Consider the following 22,960-nt stretch of genomic DNA (forward strand, 5'->3'; position numbering starts at 1 on the left):
AATGAGATAAATGCATTTATTCTGCAGGAAATAAATTAAATAAAATCTGACGTCAAAGCGGTGTCTTTAGTGCTACAATTGGCAGTCACACTTTCACTTTTGGCCACCGGTGGGTATCAGGCACAGTGCCGGCAGCGATTATTTGATTCGTATGTGCCTGAGCACTGTTTCAAAGTTTGTGATGTCAACGTCCTGAAAGAAATGGAAAGCCCTTTGTCATGGGCTGGCTGCAAGGAGTGGTTTGTGGAGCAGTATAAAATACCTGGAGGTAAATAAACACTTCCCAAATTGTAATAGTCTTAACTATAATTAATTTTTAGTTGTAGGCTGATTTGATGCCACGCACATCGGCTTGCAAAAACCCACAGCAAACGAGCAAGGCTATCACATGGCATCAAAAAAAAAAAAAAAAAAATTGCTTGAATAGATCTGATATTTGTAGCAATATTTTACCATGTACATAACCACACAAGCAAACTCATGTTTTATATAATATTTTTCACACATTTTTAATATGTCAATGATCTTTTAAAAATATACATCTGTTTCCGTCCGGAATCGATCGGTGCCCACCAATTACTGAAGACTTCCGCGTTGCCAACTACAGCTAACGGTATATTCCCAGATACTAGAAATATTAGGTGCGCAACTAAGTTCCCACTGTTTGTCAATAGATGCCGCCAGCAGTGTGTGCTAGTCGATTCTAACATAACCTAAACGTCATAAACCAAGCTTAGACATATGGTAAACAGACTGCTTCGACACATTAGTGATTTTGTTTTGGCATCATATACTTTTGATTTAGTGAAAATGTCTGATTTTGTACCGAATAATCGCCATTTGCGGGAATTGTTGATTTTCCTCTTTCATTCAAAAAAAAAAAAAAATGGCGGCTGAAGCGCATCGAGAGCTACAAAAAGTTTGTGGAGATGCTGCTTTAAGTGAAACAACGTGCAGAGATTGGTTCCGTCGCTTCAAAGACAGCGATTTTAATGTTGACGACCGTCCGTGTGAAGGAAGGCCAAAAACCTTCGAAGACGCTGAATTGGAGTCATTGCTCAATGAGGAGCAGTGTCAAACGCAAGAAGAGCTTACTTCAATATTAGGAGTTACCCGCCAATCCATTTCCAAGCGATTGCATGCTTTGGGAATGATTCAGAAACAGAGAACTTGGGCTCCTTATGAGTTCAAACCAAGGGATGTTAAACGTCGTTTTTTCGCCTGCGAACAACCGCTGCAGCGGCAAAAAAAGAAGAGTTTTCTTCATCGCGTTGTGACGGGTGATGAAAAAAGAATTCATTACAGCAATCCAAAGAAAAGAAAGTCATGGCGACTGCCCGGTCATGCTTCTACGTCGTCGCCTCGGCCGAATATTCACGCTGCGAAGGTTATGCTATGTATTTGGTGGGAACAAGTTGGTGTTATTTATTATGAACTGTTAAAACCAAACGAAACCATCATCACTGGGGATCGGTATCGACTTCAACTGTGCGAGAAGCGGCCGTAATACGCGGAGAGGCATGAAAAAGTGATTTTACAGCATGACAACGCTCGGCCTCACGTTGCCAAACCCTTTAAAACCTACCTGGAAACACTGAAATGGGAAATCCTACCGCATCCGCCATATTCTCCAGATATTGCGCCGTCCGATTATCACCTGCTTCGATCAATGGCACATGGTCTACCTGACCAGCAGTTCCATTCATATGAAGACATCAAAAAATGGCTTGATCCGTGGATAGACTCAATAGATGAACAGTTTTACCGCGACGGTATGCGAGATCTCCAGATAGATGGGGAAAAGTAGTAGCCAGCGATGGGCAATACTTTCAATGATTCACTTGTAACCATTTTTTCAGAATAAAGTTGTATGTTCAGCAAAAAAACAGCGAGAACTTAGTTGCGCACCTAATAGATAAACCACAACCCATCAAAACCCTTTGTGCGGTGGCTCACACACCTTAGTGTGTCTTCCGAAGGTTAATTAAATTATGCTGAATTAACTAATTTATTAATTTGTGTGATTTTTGGCTAATTTTTATGTTTAAACAAATACTCAAATGTAATTTTTTATATCGATTGACTGATAACTAATATTTTTTTATTAAAAAAGTTTATCATCTGTTTCCGCCCGGGATCGAACCGGGGGCCTTCCGCGTGTTAGGCGGATGTGATAACCACTACACCACGGAAACAGTTTCTTTAATGCCAAACTGGTAGGTTTAAAAATTTTGTGTATTGATTTCTCTATAAAAATTGTTTAAACAAAAATCACGAAATGCCACTAGCAAATAAAAGGGAAATAAAAAAGAGGAAAGGGAATATTAGTAGCACATATGTACATACACACAGTTGCGTGCAACTAATTAGAAACACGATATTTTTTTTGATATTGTATATATTTTTTTAATACTCACTACTTGAAAAAAGTATAGTTTATTATACAAAAACAAAAATCAAATTATAAAAGTTTCAAACTTTGTACAAAATTTATAAAAATACGACAAGTTTTCATAAAACATTGAAAAATATTTTAACAGAATTTTTTTTATTGCTTCCAAAAAATATTACCTGTCTATATTAACAATAAGTAATTTGTTTTAAAGATATTTGGATAGTTAAGTGATACTGTAAGGCCATTGCGCTTCGCAAAGTCTTCTGCTTGAAAAACACTAGCAGAGTTCGCCAGTTTAAAGGAGATATATAAATTGGCTGATTTAGAGAAAACCCCTGTTCTGACTGCCGCTTCCATCGTGGAACCGTCAGTGAACACAGAGGTGCAAGCTTCGGTGCAGATTTTACGCTCGATTCAATCCTGCCTATTTCGAAAGGTTGCCCCAGCGGGATCCTTAAACTCCAGTTTGCAGATAGAAAGATCTGTTCAAAGTTCGGATAAATACGGAGTTAACTGCCTGAAAATGCTACCATGTCCTTTAAGAGAGATTGCCTCCAGAGGCTAGCCTCTTTTACCTGATTGCACTTTGAGCTGCGATGGAAATAACGTAAAATTCGGTGGGGAATAAGTGCAAAAGGACATTCAGGGCAGCACTTGGCCAAGTTTTACGAGCTCCGGTGATGCCAATGTATAATTCAATAAATTTTAGTATAAAAAACTGCAGGTTTGAAGTCAGTCAAAACTCGTGACTTTATGAAAAGAAAATATTGAAGAAAATTCGCAACATCGCATGCAAAAGAATTTGTCACAAAGCAACGCGCTTTTTGAGCAACTTCAAGCTTGCATTTTATTATACCAAAATTAAATAGGCAATAAAACTGTATATCTAGAATTTCGCTAAAAATTCTGAATCAAAAGTTTAACATTTTGATGGACAAATTTCTTAATTTAATAAATTTTTTCTGTATATTGCACAAAGTTTGGAACTCGAGTTATATAGTTGTTGTTGTAGAAAGCGCTATACTTTTATATAATTATTAAAAAAAAAAAAATAAACACAAAAAATTTATAAACTTCGTAATTCGTCTCGTTCCTATTATTTTGAACACAGACGTAGTAAAAGGAATGGTTTTGTGTGCCAAAAAAGGCTGAAGTCTGTTTCCGCCCGGGATCGAACCGGGGGCCTTCCGCGTGTTAGGCGGATGTGATAACCACTACACCACGGAAACAGTTATTTGTTCTAAAGAGATCAAAAAGCTTTGAAATCATGTAGAGCAAGATAAATAAAAGGCAAAGTAATGTGCCAAGGACTAGCAAAATATGCAGTAAAGATTCACATGCCCATACATATGTACACCCATCGTATGATACATATTCTTCAAAAGAGACGTAAGTTCAAAATCAAGTTTTGTATTTTTGTTATTCGTACTACGTATTTCGATAACCTAAAAATAGATCAACTCGATTTTTGGCATACATTTTTCCTCTTAATTTACTACATCAAACTGTTTTGATTTTTTTTAAGCTTTCGGGTAAGCAAAACATGTTGAGTTGTGCCGTTTTTGAAGAATATGTGCATATACAAGGTGACGCAAAATTAATCACCCTATCGGAATATTTGAAAATCGCGTCGTACGTCAGTCATATTTGACACTTATGAACTAGACAGCTGGAGCATACGAAGGGACAAGCAATGGAGCGCGTAAAGGTCTAAATAAAGACCAATTTCCATCATTCAAAAACGTTTTCTCATTTAGTATTTATTAAAAAAAAAGAGGTTGTCTGTAAAGTCAGTGTACTGACGATAGTTTAACGTGACAACGTCATAAGAAAATACTGATTGAATTGGTTGCATTTTTCAAAAGAAAATTTTCATTTTATTTGTTTGATAAATATTTTGTATGGATATAGAGAAGGAGGTAAATGGAATCGCAATGGAATAGGTCAAGTTACATTCACACAAACGTGAAAAATGACGAAACATTTATCAAATTCATGAAAGATATATTCAATTTTGATTGGGCATCAGGCGTTAATAAGTCAACAACACTAAGGCAATCGATGATGTGATTTGCCTTTTTCAAGACACATTACACTCGAAACACTCCCTTTCATTTCCTACTTTTTCTATCATAGTCCTATTCTCAACAGAGAAATGGTTCATTACCATGCACACAGGAAGAAGGCATATGCAAATACGAATATGTGAATTTATATATGTAAACATATGCGCATATACACACATATATATGCTCACTCAAGTAGGAGAGAGCCAGATGTCGAACATTGCTGAACGCGGGGGCCGATTGTGCCTCTTTGTCGTTCGTTGCGCACTCTCGCTTGCAGTTCAAGCAAGGTAACGACGCATTTTTTGGTGCGTGCAGCCGGCTACATCGAATTATAAGACGTTATCACGTCAAAAAAAATGATTGATATATTTCCGCCACCTTACATTAGCTGTAATAAGAAAATTCTCGAGAAAAGTGCAGCAGAACCACACAACTCCAAAGCTAAAATTCTTTCCCTAATAAAGCTTTTTATACAAATAAAAAATAGTAATTTTCTAACCCATCAGACACATAAGAAGCGACCTCTTTCAATATAATTTATTATATTAAAATAAAAATAATATACAATTTCCATATTCAAATGTGAGTTGCAACATAGTAGCATCACAAACATGTTGCAACATTGATGGCAGTCGCTCGACATTAGCATACACGACGCACGCGTTGCATCTCAGAGTAGAGCGGCGCACGATCGCCTGTTACCATAAATGACCAGTCATTATCCACCTGCAAACTTTTGCGCTATCGCATAAACTTCTGAAAAGACTTACAACATTCACTCAAAGTATTTCCAAATATTTGTACGTCTCTACGTACGTGGAAGCCAGAGCGTCGACGACTCATTCAATGTGGCTTGTAATTGCAACCGTGAAATCTGCCGCGTCTGGCCACCTGATGGCTAGAAGCAAATATGGGAGAGTGGATTTATGCTTTTGCGTGCATTTAATTCACTTTACATAATCGAATGTCTCAAATAATTCGAAATCCAGAAGGCCTGCTGTAATTGGACTGCTTCATCTGCATCAACGCGCGCGCCGATTCCGTACGCTTTTTATTTAGCTTTGCGATGCTCATTTGCTGACTAACTTTTTTCGATGCATACCTAGTTGTTGCGTCACTTATGGAGTACGGAGTATCTTAAATACTTAGTCGTGGACATAACAACTAATAACAATTAAAAACTGTTATAAAATTTATTTTTGTAACCACACATTCGCTTAAAGCTCCTGGCCAGTAAGCCGTTTTGCGTAATTGTTAATCGATTTTTAGCATTAAAATTTTCTATGCTGATTTCTGTTGCTGTTTTTCATGTATGTGTGTTTGTAGATATGGGTTTGTGTGCAAATCGCGCTAAATTCAGAACTTTTATTACTTTCAAATGGTTTATCGTTTGCTAAAGGACACTCAGTTTCGCATAAAGGGTGGTCTAAATACAAATTATTTTTTTTTGGCTATGAAATAATATGAAGAAACAAGAAGCAAATGAAACAAAAAATACAACTTTACTCATGTGGCTGTTACGCAGATAAGTAGAACTCACGTTTATGCCATGCACAACCTTTTGACTTAAACCTTTTCTTGAGTAAGTCGCCTTCAAAAATATATCCTCTATTCAAAAAAAAAAAAAAAAATTACTGTCATGCGGCCAAATGGATAGCAAACCATATCACCCCAAGGTGGTGGTGGTTAAGATATTGTCAATTACTTCTACCACTTTCTGACGAATGACTTGGCCGGTATTAGCTTTGACATTAGGTTTACCATAAGTTGAAATATATAGATTGGCAGCAAGGCGCGTTATAATATAATTATAAATCAATTATTTTTACTTACAAAAGGGCGATATGCGTACTCCTATTTGCGATACGCGTCTTGATATTTTTCCAAAAATACAGGCCCCTACTGCTTTATGTCGTCTGCGGCAAATGGTTTGTTATGAGGAGTTTTGTCATGGCGGAAAATACACTCGGAGGTTTCCCATTGTCTGCCGTGGGGCGAAAATGGTATTCATGCCCTGTCCGGGGTTTTGAACTTTGGTACTACCGAATGTTAGTCACCAACCCATTTGGATACTGCAGTCTTCAGCGGCTATTTAGGTTTTATAATACTGGACCATTCAAATGATAAGATTCATATTGGAGGCTTGTGAAACATACTGGAGTCGGTAATTTTCGTAGGGAGGGAGCTTCAGAGCACACGTAAGCTTTCTATCGAAACGCGGGTTAGTTGCTCGAAAATCTTACAATGAAAACTCAGATCAGATGCAAAACGCAATTAATGTTGTGTCGACAAAGAACTATCTGCTGAAATGAATATTACCAACCAGTGACTGTAGGCCATTCTGCGGCAGGATATGTAAGGCGTTTTGCAATAGGTGCGCTTCAACTTTTTTACGATAGGGAGGGCGAACGAGGCAATATTTTTTATTTTTCGCTTGTCATTTGTAAACTTCATTAGCATACATTTCATCATGGAACGCTACACACTTGAGCAACGCGTTAAAGTTATTCAGGCTTATTATGAAAACGGGCATTCAAATCAAAATGCATATCGCGCCCTTCATCTTCAGTGATGAGGTACATTTTCACCTCAGTGGATTCGTCAATAAGCAGAATTTCCGCATTTGGGCGAAAGATAATCCAAGAGAGATTGCCGAAAAACTCGATACCGCGACATGATAAACGATTATTTTTGGCCGCAATTGAATGGTATGGACTTAGACGACATGTAGTTTCAACAGGATGGGGCCACAAGCCACACAGCACACGCTACAATTGATTTGTTGAAGAGTAAGTTCGATGAGCGCATTATTTCCAGAAATGGACCGGTCGAATGGCCGCCGCGCTCGTGTGATTTGACGCCTCTAGACTATTTTCTTTGGGATTATGTGAAGTCATTGGTTTACAGTAACAAGCCGGCCACGATTTGTGAGCTCAGAGCCAATATTGAACGCGAAATTGCTGGAATTTCGGCCGATTTATGCAAAAGAGTGGTCGAAAATTGGGTTCAATGATTGGACTTCGTAAAACGTGCACGCGGTGGTCATGCAAAAGAAATCGAATTTCATACTTAAATTTATATGTTCAAACTCGATAATAAAAAAAAATTAGTTAAAAAAGTCAAACCGTTTGTGTTTTATTCAAAAAAAAAGTTCAAGCGCTGTTACTTTACTTTTCACATTACAAGCAAACTAAACCCTGCAGTTTTGCTAATCGCTTCCCTTGGAACTTTGCGGAATAATTCTTCAAACGATGGGACAAACCATGCTCAATTCTATTCCTGAAGACATGATGTCGAACCTAGTTCAGGAAGATGGATTACTTCATGCAGTGTGAGGCCTAGCGAGCCATCTTGATGAAATAAAAGCGAAATTAAATGAAGTATCCAAAAAAATTCCCCAAAAATGGCGCTACTACGTAAGAATTCAATAAGGAGTTAATTCACTGTTAAAACAATCTATCGTAAAATCGGTCCTCTTATATAGATCAGAGACCTGCCGGCTTGTCTGTGAGTACATAAGCAGAAGCGTTAAAACGTTTGTCAACAAATGTCTTACGATTATATGGTATACCGTGTGTTTTGGCGAAGAACAATCACCAATGGTGGCCTTCTCTCGCTGACTAATAGCTGTCCGCTTAGTTACGAAATTAAAAGACAAAAATTGAATTGGATTGGACATAATCGTACTCTCCGTAGAGAAGACGACAATGTTGCAAAAATTGATTTTCAATGGAAACCACAAGGAAGCCGGCGCTTTCACCCACGAAAAGCTTGGATGCGCACAATCTTCCATGAGAAATCTTCCACTGCCACCTGGAACGAAATCAGACATTTAGCGGCTGACAGAAATCGATGAAGAAGCTTTGTTTCCACTCTATGTTCCGACTAAGAGCGATAATATGTGTAGAAAGATGTTTTTTTATAGTATTGTATAGCTTTTATAGTAGTTCTAAATTCTTTTTTAAAATGCCGCCTAAGAGTATAGACAAGGTGAAGTCAAAAACAAAAAAACTGGCGTCATAAAAATGTTTTTGATGCCGTCATCTTTTTAATGAGTTAGTGCGTTGGAAGTTACATCCCTAGCTGAATTCCAATGAAAACTTGGTGACATTTGGTTCGAAGTTTTTGCGTCCAAAGTGTCAGTATGTTTGTGCCATCGGTACAAAAATGAGTTTCGAACAAAGACGTATTCTCAAATTTTGTTTTAAAATCAGTGAAACATTTACCGAAACATTTGAATTGATGGAAAAAGTTTATGGCAATGATTGTCTACCTCGTGCCAGAGTTCATGAATGGTTTACACGTTTCAGCGATGGTTGTGAGGACATAAATGACAATGAGCATACGAGCCGGGGAAAATCAGTAATCACCAAAAACTCCATCGGAATTGTTCGTAAATTTATCAAAAGTGAACCGAAATCATTGTTGAAATTCATGGAATCGGAGTTGAGTATCTATAAAACACCGATTTATTGCATTTTAACTGATCATTTGGGCGTACGGTAGGTCTGTGCACGTTTCATTCCGCACAAGTTAACTGAGGACCAGAAACCCCTCAGAATTCAACATTCGAAAGACCTCATTAAAGAGGCGAAAAAAGACGAGAACTTCCTTTAAAACATTTTAACTGGTGATAAAACGTATGGTTTCCCACATGAACCTGAAACTAAGCGTCAAAGTGTCGAATGGAAGACCACAGACAACTCGCCACCCGCGTTTGGAGAAGTCAAAAATCAACTCGATGCTAATTTGTTTTTTCGATTCTAAGGGAAATGTCCACAAGGAGTTCGTGCCAACGGGCCAACCTGTCAATGCGATTTTCTATCTTGGCGTTTTGAAGCGTTTGTTGCATCGCATTCGTCGAATTCACTCTGAATACCGCGAAGGAGGAAGCTGGCGCTTATTACATGATAATACATCATCTCATCGATCCACATTTGTGACTAATTTTTTGACTAGAAATCGTATTTTAACCATCAATAACTCACCGTATTCGCCTGATGTGGCTCCTTGTCACTTCTACCTATTCGGAAAATTGTATTTGGCCATGACAGGAAAACGTTTTGCGTCCGCAAAGGCCATCCAAACGGCTTGTACCGATATCCTGAAGGACATTCCGGTCAATGACCTGAAACACTTTTTTTTCGTTTTTTCAAAAAGCTTTTAGATCGCGCAAAACACTATCGAGGCCAAAGGGGACTATTTTGAATAAATAAACTCAAAGTTATCAGAACAAAGCTCCTGTCGTCGTTTGTATTTTAGCTCAGCCTTGTTTATTTTGGACTTCACCTTGTATTACCAAGGAATAAAAAAAAATAACGTGCGAAAACAATCTATAACTTAAAAAGAAACTTGTATGTGGACCACCCTTTACATCGGTATAGGTACACATACAATTATACTTGCTTACCCCTATTCGAAATTATCTTTGTTACGAAAACATTTCACCCAATAAAACCAACTCAGCTGCACTGGTACTTTGTTGTTGTTGAAAAATGTCAAGTGGTAAACACAATACGCACACTTTTATTGCATTCTGTATGCATGCGTTGGCGTTGTGAGCAGCATGACTGCCACATAAAGGTACATATCTGTCTATAAATTCAAGTTCATCAAAAAAAAAAACCTTCGGCTTTGCTATTCGTACTAAAAATAATTTTTCATTAACTGCAATTTCAGTCCGTTTATTGAGCAGCTTAGCCACTTAGGTAATTAAAAGCCATCGCTCATGAGAAAAATTTTTAGAATTGTAAATATTCGTACATACAAATGCAGGTATGTGTCTGAGTGATTTATGAATAATCAGGCGGTGTTTGAAGCAAGCAAAGAATGCGTGTGCAAGCGGCGACTAAGCTGTAATAATCAGGCAGTGTGAAATTTTGAGTTCCCGTACCAGAGAGGGATTGTTTTTAGACTATAGGTATGCACTTGGAACTTGTTTCCAACTCAAACGAGAGGGCCTAAGGACTTCATTGATTTTTGATAAAACAGACGAGACTTTGATATTTAACGTTTGAAACCTGTTCCATTCATATTTGTACGTTCATTTGGATACACAAAGAGACTAGTTTAAAGAAATACATTTCTAGGCATTTTTCGAAAGTTCAGAAAGACAGTCCATTAGGAGAGGAGAATTCACCAGAACCATTTCACCTTATTCCACTTAAGCCAAGGATGGTAATTCCATAGCGACTCGAAATCTCGAGTTCATGTTGGTGGTTTTGTCAGCACCTCTCAAGGTTTTGATACTCCAGAATTCGATCTTAGGTCGATAGCCAAAAGCCGTTGACGATTGGTTTGCTTTTGTTATCCAAGGCAATGTAGTTGATGATTCATTAGCAAATAAATATCACTAAGTGGGTTGCTAGCCTGCTTGCCCTAGCTTGGTGATTGAATGCTATCAGCACCTCCAATAAGGTGTTTTGCTTGTTTTGGTCCGGGAGTGCTATTTTATTTTACACCTCCAGTGCACATCTACAGAGCACACCCCAATCCGCCACCTGAGAACGCGTCCGATGGGAGACAGGCAACTCAGCACGAAAATGTATGACATGCCGAGACAAATTTTTTTGCATATTTGACTACAAAGCAAGTAGAATATGGATACCAGCCGGTATTTCATTTAACTCTAAGTAAGTCTTAGAAGTTGGAAAGTACAGAAATGCTAAAAATGTCTCGAAAATCATGAACCACATGACTTTGACTAAAGAGAATATAGACACTGATATAAAATTTGTAGGCGCAAATCGTTGAATCAATCGTTCTCGTTATTAATACGACTCGAGCCCCCTTCATTGCTATGGGACAACACACAATCAGTAAGAAGTTATGAAGTGGAGAGCTAAGGCTGAGAGACATGAGCTGGCACCAAATTATGAAGCTACGCCAAGCGAAGTCCTTACTGGTGGGTGTATAATCAAAGAAGGTGCATAACCCTCCCTAAGGACAAATTGAGAAAGCTGTGTTTTCAATGTGTTAAAAAAATGCAATACCAAGAAAAATTACCACTATTTTTTTTATATTTATTTTTCACATTCAAAATTTCATTCTTTTTCTGTATTGTCCTACAAAATATGCCAAATTTTATTTGACTGATATATATAATATATATTCATAAATTTAATTCATTTGCATATGCAAGTACATATATACACATATTTATATAATATATGTATGTTAATTCAAATGAAAGTGCACGTGCATATGAAGTTTGACGTACAACAAAGTTTGCCCACCTATTCGTAATGCGTTCATACACCGGTGTTCCCAATAATAACAGCGCGACATAGTGCAAAGTTTTTATTTTTTATTTATTTATTTTTTTTATTTCATAAAAGTATTGCTTATACTATTATAAAAACCATATAAATTAAAGTTTGTAACCTTGTACAAAATTTGGAAAAATTCTATAAATTTTCGTCAATGTGTCAAACTTTTTAATCAGAATTTCTAAGTATGCAGTTTCGAGTATGCAGTTTTATAGCCCATTGAATTTTATTACAATATTGGATATCTTTCAACTGGCTCAAAATTCGCGTTGATTTTTGACAATGTTTTTTGCTGGCGGTCTTTTTCATTTTCGCTATATAAAAAATTCAAGCATTCACTATGGAACCATCAGCAAAAAAAATGAAAATGAAAAAATCAATGCAAATTTTGAGCCACTCCAAACTGGCACAATATTATACCAAAATCAAATAAGCTATAAAACTTTATACCCAGAATTTTTACAAAAGTACTGATGAAAAAGTTTGAGATGCAGATGAAAATTTGTTGACGTTTCAATCTTTAAGCTATTTGGTTTTTGCTGCAATATAAATAATATTTTTATGAAGAAATAAATAAAAAATATATTTAAAAAAATATAAAACCAAATTCAGACGAAAATCAAACTTTAAATTATATGGTTTTTATTGTAAAGGGTTGTTAAATTTAAAGGGCCGATGTTGAATGTGAACCACACCTATACGTCAAGTTTTTTTCTGCGTTTCATTTAACATTTTTCAATTTCAGACTAACTCAATTTGAACCATGGAAAGATACACAATCGAGCAACGCGCTAAAGTTATTCAGGCTTATTATGGAAACGGGCGTTCAAATCAAAACGGGCGTTCGAAGAAAATCATCTTCAGTGAAGAGGCCCATTTTCACCTCAGTAGATTCGTAAATAAGCAGAATTGACGTATTTGGCGAATGATAATCCAAGAGTGATTGCCGAAAAACCAATGCACCCACAAAGAGTGACTGCTTGGTGCGGTTTATGGGCCGGCGGCATCATTGGGCCGTATTTTTTCCAAAGAGGTCGGTCAGGCAGTTACTGTGAATAGTGTTCGCTATCGTGAGATGATAACGAACTTTTTATGGCCCGCATTGGAAGATATGGATGTGGACGATATGTGGTTTCAACAGGATGGTGCCACTTGTCACATAGCTAACGAGACAATGGCTCTTTTGGGCGAAAAATTTGATGGCCGAATAATCTCACGTCGCGGCGATGTCAATTGGCCGCCAAGATCATGTGATTTGACACCGTTGAACTTCTTTCATCATTACTACCTTTTATAGAAAAGTGCAGCTGAAACGTGTTGTATATTGAACAATATTTACAGTAATCACACTCAATCAAATAGAACTTGTAAAGAGTGGTTTCGACGCTTCTGAAGTGGCAATTGCGAAGCGAGAGATAAAGATCGCGAAAAGGCACCGAAAAAAATCGGTTCAACTATAACAATTATTGAATTAAGGCGCATGTCGAACCCTTGATGATATGTCTAAAGTGTTGGATTTTGAGAGATCAACCGTAGGTAAACGTTTGTGAGCGAGGGAAATGGTCCAGAAAGTAGGTAACTGGGTGCCGCATCAAGGAGAGGGATATCGAGAGGCGTTTAGTGACGCGTGAGATGCTTCTTGAACAGCAGAAAAGAAAAGGTTTTCTGCATCACATCGTCACTGGCGATGAAAAATGGATCTATTAAGGGGTTACATGGGTTTCTTCGAGTAAAAAAGGCCTATTTTCAATATTTTTTTTCTATGCAAAAAATTATTTATTTAATTCAAACGTTTTTCTGTCTTATAGATACATATTTAAAGAATAATTTCTGAAATTTTCAAAAAAAAAAATTAAAACTCTTCCATTGTGACGTCCTTTCCGGTAACCCCTCGAACAAAAAGGTGCGTCCGCGTTGTCAGCATAACTCCTGACCGGATCATTTAAAATGAAAAAAATAAGAATAAGTGTTTTAGTTAAGACCATAAGCTCGTGCTTGAGCGAAGGAAAGAAAAAAAGTAAAAATTCAAATTTTGGCCGCATTTTTCCAAAAAAATGAAAGTTTCGGTCAAATTTGCTTGACATTTTGTTTTTTTTTTTAAATAGTTGTAATTGAAAAAAGATAAAATCCTTCGAGCAAATTGCTACTCGAACACCCGTGTAAAAGTTCATCAAGATCGGTTGAGTAGTTTTCGAGAACATTTGACAACCGACTTTGAAGACACGGTTCCGAGAAAAACGCGTTTAAAGTTTTGAGTAACAATAAAAGTGGCTTGGAGCGCACACCTTCCAAAGGCTATATCTCCGAAACTATTATTCGGATCGACTTGAAAATTTAGGATAATATTCTTGAGATGTTATAGAAATTAATAAAGCAAAACAAAAAAAAATCGATTTTTTGAACCCACGAAACCCATGTAACCCCTTAAGATAACCCTAAGCGTCCAAAATGTTAGAGCCTGCCTGGTGAACCTGGTCCATCCACAGCGAAAAAATTGATTCATGCTTCAAAAAATTGATTTATGTTGTACATCTGGTGGAATCAGAACGGTGCCATCCATTTTGAACTCCTTCAACCATCTGAAACCATCACTGGCGATCGTTACCGACTGCAGCTAATGCGTTTGAATCGAACTCTCAAAGAAAAGCGACCGGAATGGGACAGTAGACATTGCAGGTATTCCCCAGACATTGCACCTTCGGACTACCATCTGTCCCGATCAATGCAGTCAGCCCTTATTGGAGAGCGGTTCACTTACTACGAGAGCATCGCAAACTGGCTCAATGAATGGATCAAGTCAAAAGCACTCGAATTTTTCGTCAGAGGAATCAGTATGCTGCCTGAAAGATGGAGTAAAGTTGTAGCTTTCAATGGCACATACTTCACATAATATCCTTTTTTATCATTATTTAATTGTTTAAATAATTCCAAACTTTGGCAAAGAAAGGTCGGAAACTTATTCCCATACCCAATATTTAAAAAAATATATATAAGTAGGTATATAAAAAATATTTAAGTAATCGAACCTTTGCAATATGTCACGCTGCTCTTATTGTGAACACAGATGTAGACACACATTTTTCTCAATTGAGCTTTATAAATGTGGCAAAGCAATCGTGAACCAAAAATACATTTTATGCATATTTCAGTATACTTAAATATATTTCGTGACCAATGCAATGATTTAGCTAATTTAAATAATAATTTATAGGTATAAAGAAATTTTCAAAATTCTCGTTACTCCTTTGAAAATGGTATGACTTAAATTTAAAATAATTTAAAAATATTAAAAAAAAAAACATTTTTAATCTACATAAAATGAGCGTAACAGACACAGGCTTTCACCACCTGGAGATGGTCTCGCAACTTTGTGATTGTTAATTTTTAAATGAAGAAATTTGTTCATACTAAAATGTCTTCGAGGACTGAGATATGGTGTTCTTAATTGGCGTTGGTTTCCCCTAAGTGAACAGAATAAAATCGACCCAAATAGCTTTAACGGTTATAGCCGAGAATTTTCAATATTTGTATGAAGAGCCACATTTCAAATGCCTCCATATCTGCGGTCCTTAGAGTTCACTTTTCTACTGCGTACAACCATATTTACATACATATTGACCAAACATAACATTTCACAAAGCGCATTTTAAGATTTAGGCTAAAGACATGACTGATAAGGGCTTTTTTGCACTTGCAAAACGATTGCCGGCTTTCTTCGTTAGGAAAAAAATACTCATCTGTTTCCGCCCGGGATCGAACCGGGGGCCTTCCGCGTGTTAGGCGGATGTGATAACCACTACACCACGGAAACAGTTATTTCATAATTGGGCCAAATGTAATGAATGTTTTATCGGATTTTCAAATACGTGAACAATTCGCGTTTTGATAATTTGAAATAAAAAAAAAAAAATACCAGTCTAACGGTTAGACGCGATAGAAGTGAAACCTTCCGTAAAACAAACTGAGAGAGAATGAGACGAAAGCAGCATTAGGGGCGAGATAATTATAGGTTCATTATAATATTGCTATAAAGTTCATATTTTATTTTCTTCATTTTATTATTATTCATCCTCAATGTTTTCAATTTCAACAAATGATACGAGTGGCTTATGATAGCTAAAATATGATACAAATGCTTTGGTTTCGATGTTGTCAACATATCTTTGAAATACCGCGTCAATTGTTGTTTTTGATCGTGTTGTCGATTCAGTGCGATTGTTACTTATTTTTAAATTGAATGTTGTATTGAGAAAGTCAATTGAAGGAACCGCTGTGTCCAATGCAAAATTTACGTTAAAATCGCCACTTAAAATCATTGGAACTTTATCGTAATCTTTTCTAAGTATCCGCGATACTTCTGGTGTAACTTTATTAAATTTTCGTGAATGAATTCCGTGATGCTATTTATTGATTTTTTTTTCTGTCGATATTCACGACACTTTTCTGCATTATTTTTCGGCATAATTGCGGTAAATATTTAAAAATGAAAATATTTACGAATATAAAAATACACACGCGGTAGCTATTATGAGCGTCCCCAGCAAAACCTGCGTGACCGAAACTCTAACACAATTACATTTTTTTGAATGTTACAAACACATATGCACGCAGGTTTTGCTGGGGCGTGACCGAAACTGTAACACAATTACACATATGCACTCGTATTTGTTTGAAAATCGACTTTTTTTTTGGTTCTCCGTCACCTTTGGAAAATGTGTAAACAGTAAGCAAACTTTATTCAAATATTTTCCCTCATTTTTGCATCAGTAAAATTAAACAAACGCCGTAGCCGAATGGGTTGGTGCGTGACTACTATTCAGAATTCACAGAGAGAACGTCAGTTCGAATCTCGGTGAAAACACCAAAATTAAGGAAAACTATTTTTCTAATAGCGCTCACCCCTCAGCAGGCAATGGCAAAACACCGAGTGTATTTCTGCCATGAAAAAAAGCTCCTCATAAACATATCATAAAATAAAATAAAATAACTGTATAAAAAAAATTTTTTTCTTGTGATTCGAACCAAGGATTTTAGATCGGAAGCTCACATTGCTAGTCGCTCGGCTACCGCGCCATGCTGTCGGCGCTGGCCTAAAAGTTATTTAGTTCGTCGCTACGTTTATATCAACATATAATATAACGCTTCGTAGCCAAGAGTGTCGCTTTTTTCGTTTCACTTTTTCTCAAATCACTCCCAACGATTCTAAAGAAGTTTTCACTTCAAAAATTCAAAACAAAATTTAAAAAATTAAATACTGCCGCTTAAAGTTAATGGAAGTTGAAGGAATACAATTAAAAAATATTTAAAAGTAAAAAACAAACTTTTGGGAAGCTTTCTGTTTGAGTTTGAATGGAAACAATGAAATAAAAAAAATAAAAAAATTAAATCTATTTTTGTTATCCGACATAAATTCAATATTTTTTATTTGCGCAATTTCTTTAGACAGTAATGACTTGGCAAAAATTGTTGCAGTTACCCAATTGCAATCCAATGACAAAGTAAAAATTAAATAAATTTACTTAAAAATACACAAACAAAAAAATAAACACATTTAACGGTATATAAAAAGCATTCACAGAGTGCAGAGATCAACAAGAAAAGTGGCGAATTCTGCGCAAATGTTAATGACCTTCAACGTGAGGGCATGTTTTGTTTTGGTTTTGTTTGTTGCGGTTGCCATACCATTTTTGCGCACATCACACCAACAATTTACATATTATTCGTATTGTATATTTACATTGTTGCAACTTCGCTGCAACTCCAACAATTTGTTGTGAATTTGTATTTTTCTGCTATGCATAGTTGGAATTTTTTCTTTTCACTTCGTTGTATTTTTTCTTTTTATTTCGTTTTATTTTTTCTTTTTATTTCGTTGTATTTTTTCTTTCTTTCGCTTTACGGCTGCTGTATTGTGCTTATTTTGCAAGCCTCCCAGCGACGCTAACAATGATAACCTCAGCATCTCAAAGCGGTTCAAGCTTTAGTAGTAGTTGTTGTTGTAGCTGTAGTCGCATTGCATTGATGTTGTGTGCAGTCGTTGAAGTTGGTGCCGCTAATGACGCCGACGATGGAGTTGGTGTCAATGGGCTCCATAAAAGAATTTTGCTAAGAAAGGCAAGAAATAGGAAGGACTGTACAAAAAAAAAAAACAAAAAACACCATTAGTTTGCTACTCAAAGCCGGACTGCTTTTGTTCTACTTACCTGTGTCCTTGGCAACTGGCGTTGGTGCTCCAGAATATTGAGGCACTCTCTCGAGTGGTTCTAAAGAATATCTGGCGCACTTACGAAGCTTTCGATCTTTTATTGCTGACTAAATTTTAATTAGACCTGGCTGCTTTCATAGATGCCAGTTAAATCTGCGAAATTTTCATTCACTAAATACTTACTTGCACTAAAAAAAACTCAAACCTTTTTTATTTTATATTTACCTTGCATTCAACATGCACATCATTTTCGTAAATTGCTTCAATGGCTAGTCTGCTTTTACTTTTTTGCATTAATTCTTAGTACTCTTAGTACTTCAATGTCGCTTACTCACCACCAAGCGGCTCATGCACTTTGAGAAGAGTAACGCGAAAAAGCAACGGTACTTACCATCAAAAGCGCCACGTGACTACAATGCGCTACGCTCACAGTTTAAATCAATTTGAGCATCAGCATCAGTGCTGTTCATTTTCTACTATTGTTGAAGAATTAATTTGTACTGAGAAGTCCAGAATGTCTGTCACTACGGCGCACGCCTTTTCCTACTTCCAATTCTTTCGCAAACAATAGCAGACTATTTTATTTAAGTGAAGTGCTTTAGGGTTTCGATATTGTGTGTTGATTTCTGGTTCTCGGCTCTTTAGCTTGCGCGTATCTGTTTTTTTACCTTTTTACGCTATTGTAAAAGACTTTTTCATTTATTTGGCGCGCGTGTATTGGGAAAATATTGATTTGATAAATTACTATTTTATTATTGGAAATGTCTACATTCCATTTACTGATTAATTGAAAGAACTATTTTGACATGCTTTCATTGGAGCACCATCGAAGATTAGAAACGTGAACAGTCACGAAAATCCGGAAACTTCATCAGTGAAAGGGGAAATAGTGCAACAAATCTCAAGATATACAGTCTGTTACATAAGAGCGAGGTCACTGTTAAATAATAACAACAACTGATTTTTCGAAAATTCGCAAATTTATTGATAATTTGCTCGTCAATACTTAATGCAAATACGTCAGTAGCAAGACCAATCTCCTGCATTGTCAATTATGGCCTGGCACCGTCGGGGCATACTTTCCATTAGTTTTTCTGCATATTCTACCGGAAAAGACCTCCAAATTTTCCGAACTTGTCGAGAAAGTTGATCTAAATTACATGTTTTGCATCTGCGAAGCTGCATTTTCATCAGAGCCCGCACATTTTCTATGGGATTTGGGTCCTTTTTCGTGCAAATATAAAAAAATTGCCTCAAAGCGTAAACAGCACTCATTTCGAAAAACCACTCAATTGAACACTAAATTTGACATACAGCTGACCTTTTACAAAAAGCATGAAGGACTGAGGGCGCTATGATTTTTTTATCTACGTGTACAGTGACCACGCTCTTATGTAAAAGACTGTAAACTGTGAATGTTATTCAACAGTGACAAAGAGCAAAGAAAATTATAAAACAAAAGAAAAAACTGGACATCAACATGAAAGTTCAGCGTATCGAAAATGATTTCAGTCACGGAAATGTAAAAAATAAAGGGTGATTAAGTCTCACGGGCCGGTGTTGATTTTGAATAAAATACAATTTTTTTAGGAAATTATTATTATTTCTCTTTATTATGATAATATTGGTATGGCTCAACTACGTATGGAACAAAATATCGGCCGAATGGCAGCCGCGGCCTCGGCGGCACACGTCCATCCGATGGTCCAAATTTTCGATGACGCTGAGGCATAATTGAGGTTCTATGCCGTTAATGTGCCGAATTATCTCATCCTTTAGCTCTTGAATTGTTACTGGGTTATCGACGTACACCTTTTCTTTCAAATAACCCCAAAGAAAGAAGTCCAACGGTGTCAAATCACATGATTTCGGCGGCCAATTGACATCGCCGCGACGTGAGATTATTCGGCCATCAAATTTTTCGCGCAAAAGATCCATTGTTTCGTTAGCTGTATGACAAGTCGCACCGTCCTGTTGAAGCCACATATCGTCCATATCCATTTCTTCCAATTGGGGCCATAAAAAGTTCGTTATCATCTCACGATAGCGAATACTATTCACAGTAACTGCCTGACCAGCCTCATTTTGGAAAAAGTACAGCCCAATGATGCCGCCGACCCATAAACCGCACCAAACAGTCCCTCTTTGTGGGTGCATTGGTTTTTCGGCAATCACTCTTGGATTATCATTCGCCCAAATGCGGCAATTTTGCTTATTGACGAATCCACTGAGGTGGAAATGTTCCTCATCACTGAAGATGATTTTCTTCGAAAATTGGTCATTCACTGTTGCCAATTTTTCATAATAAACCTGAATAACTTTAGCGCGTTGCTCGATTGTGTATCTTTCCATGGTTCAAATTGAGTTAGTCTGAAATTGAAAAATGTTAAGTGAAACGTAGAAAAAAAAATTGAGGTTTAGGTGTGGTTTTCATTCAACACCGGCCCTTGAAATTCAACCACCCTTTATATACAGGGCAATTAGAAACCAAACAAAGCCATATCTGCCTCGAACAAATTTGTGTAACAACCAGGAAGGTGAAATAATAACAGGAAAAGAAAAAAATACGTCATAGATGTTGCATACTTTAGCGATATTCTGGATAAAGAAAATGCGACAGGCTTCGATTCACACCGTATCAATGAAATATACTCTACAGCAGAAAACCCCATAGAAGCACCGTGTCGTAACGAAGTGATAGAAAGTCTGACAAAGTTGAAAAATAATATCTAAAACCAGCGGAAGTGGCCAAATAATATGAATAATAACAGAATTGATAAGCTAAATTGGGAAACCGAACAGTTATTAGAAAAATGGAACAGTAGCCTTATAGTACCATAACATAAAAAGGGCGTAAAATCCAACAGTAGCCATTAACGAGATATATCTCTCCTCAACACTGGCTATAAAGTCTTTACAAATATACTTAATAAAAGGTTGAACGTACATATGTATATGCAGAGGCAACGCACGACAAATTTTAATTCATTATTACGTTAGGTAGGTAGGTAGGTGAAATAGTTGAAGTGCCAGTCTGGCACTCCTCAAGTAGCACTAAAGCGCCATTTTGATACCATTATGAGGCCTCCAACAGGCAGATATATACAGTCAGCCAGAGCTGCTTATATAATGGATAAGATTGATGGGATTTAGGTTGGCGCACTGCCCCAGGCTCTCGAAGAAAAGAGCACCCATTAGGTAGTATGCAAACTAAAATGTGGCAATTCGATTTTTCACTGCAGCTCGCAAGTGTTAACTTATGCCGATGACATTGTTGTGATTGCGCAAGATGAACAACAGCTTAAGAAAATATATAAGGGATTAGAGAACTCAGCTTTAAAAGTAGGTCTGCGTGTAAATAGAGAGAAAACGAAATATGTACCTATATGCACTTCGCAAAGAAACCGAGTGGCGATGCACACATTGAAATCGATGGTGAATGCATTCAGAAAGTTGACAAATTTAAGTATGATACTTAGGTATTTTCATAAGCAGTAATTCTGTTTCTTCCGTGGCAATAAATGACCGAGTAAGCGCGGCAAATAAAGCATTCTTTGCACACATAAAATTATTCAAGTCTCGATTGCTACCAAAAGCTCAAAAGATGACAATGTAAAAAGCACTTGTACGACCCATACTGACATACAGCAGCGAGGTAGGGGTAGTCAGAATTTGCAAAAAATTGAATTTTTTGTTTTGCATTTTTTTTAAGTATAATATCTTAAAAATATTGTTGAGACTTTGAAGTGAATTCGACAAATACTTTCGAGTTATTCAACAACTAACAAAAGGCACTCGGGCGCTCCGGTAATCGATAGCAAAACTTTAAATGCGTTTTTCTCAAAACTATGTTTTTTGAACTGGTGATCACTGCACCTTAAAAACCGTTTGGTAGATTTCAATAAAATTTATACTGTTTTTGAAAAACATAAACAACTCATGCCAGATCGAAGGATTTTTATTTCAAAAATTTCGATTTTTTTAAACAATTATTGGCGGTTGGTTTCTCGAAATTTCTTGAGGCCGCCTTATTGTTAATTTTGAAAAGAAAGCCCCAATCAGGCACAAGATTATCTATTAATAAAACTAATTTCTCTAATCCTATTGGTTTTAGATGAATCTCCAAAGACTTGTGATGATCAACGCAAGGGACTTCTGGAGAAATGGGCTCCACACAAACAGCGATAACTTTTACAAGTATTAATTTTTTTTTCTGAAAATTTGCTAAATTCAAGTCCAAACTTGATGTGTTAATACTATGTTTTTATTTTTGTAAAATAAAGCAACTGACTACCAAAAAAAAATTATTGGAAATCACCATTTTTTAGGGCCTCTGACTACCCCTAACCCCTTAAAACAACAGACATCGTGTGTTCAAAAGGTATCTTGTGTTTTTTTAAATTATTTATTTATTCATTAATATCTATTTTGTCCCCTTCAAAGTAATCCCCAGGAGATATTATGCACTTGTGTCAACGTTTTTTCCAATCTTCAAAGCACTTCAAAAAATCCTTTTTTTATCTTGTTCAGCTCCTCCTTCGATGCCGTCTTTATCTCGTCAATCGTAGCGTAGCGTCGTTCTTTCATAGGCCTCTTCAGTTGCGGGAATAAGAAAAAGTCACAGGTAATATTCCTTATTGACCGTTTTACTCTGTGGCAAGAACTCATGTTGCACAACGCCCCTGGAACCAAAGAAAACGATAAGCAAAACTTTTACATGCGACCGAACTTGGCGCGCTTTTTTCGGTCTTGGTTCGTGCGGCAGCTTCCATTGAGCTTTGGTTTCCACGTCATAACCATACACCCACGATTCGTCACCAGTTATGACCCTCTGGAGCAAATGTGGGTCGTCGCGGACAGAGTCCAACATCTCATTAGCATTGTTCATGCGATGCTGCTTTTGGTCGAAATTGAGCAGTTTTGGTACGAATTTTGCGGCGACCGGTCTCATGCCCAAATCATTGAAAAAACTCGAATGGCACGAGTCAATCGACACGTCTAGGTCCTCAGCAACTTCTCTAAC

The 22,960-nt window shown here is 36.9% G+C and overlaps 3 non-coding genes across 3 annotated transcripts; all 3 read right to left on the minus strand.

Moving 5' to 3' along the window:
* Positions 1-2,122: 2,122 nt before the first annotated feature.
* Trnav-aac (transfer RNA valine (anticodon AAC)) lies at positions 2,123-2,195 on the minus strand. Its single transcript has one exon. It is a non-coding gene; the product is annotated as a tRNA-Val (tRNA).
* A 1,356-nt stretch (positions 2,196-3,551) lies between these two features.
* Trnav-aac (transfer RNA valine (anticodon AAC)) lies at positions 3,552-3,624 on the minus strand. Its single transcript has one exon. It is a non-coding gene; the product is annotated as a tRNA-Val (tRNA).
* An 11,846-nt stretch (positions 3,625-15,470) lies between these two features.
* On the minus strand, positions 15,471-15,543 carry Trnav-aac (transfer RNA valine (anticodon AAC)). Its single transcript has one exon. It is a non-coding gene; the product is annotated as a tRNA-Val (tRNA).
* Between the last annotated feature and the right edge of the window lie 7,417 nt (positions 15,544-22,960).

This window comes from Anastrepha obliqua, chromosome 5, assembly GCF_027943255.1.
Source record: "Anastrepha obliqua isolate idAnaObli1 chromosome 5, idAnaObli1_1.0, whole genome shotgun sequence".
NCBI classification, from domain to species: domain Eukaryota; kingdom Metazoa; phylum Arthropoda; class Insecta; order Diptera; family Tephritidae; genus Anastrepha; species Anastrepha obliqua.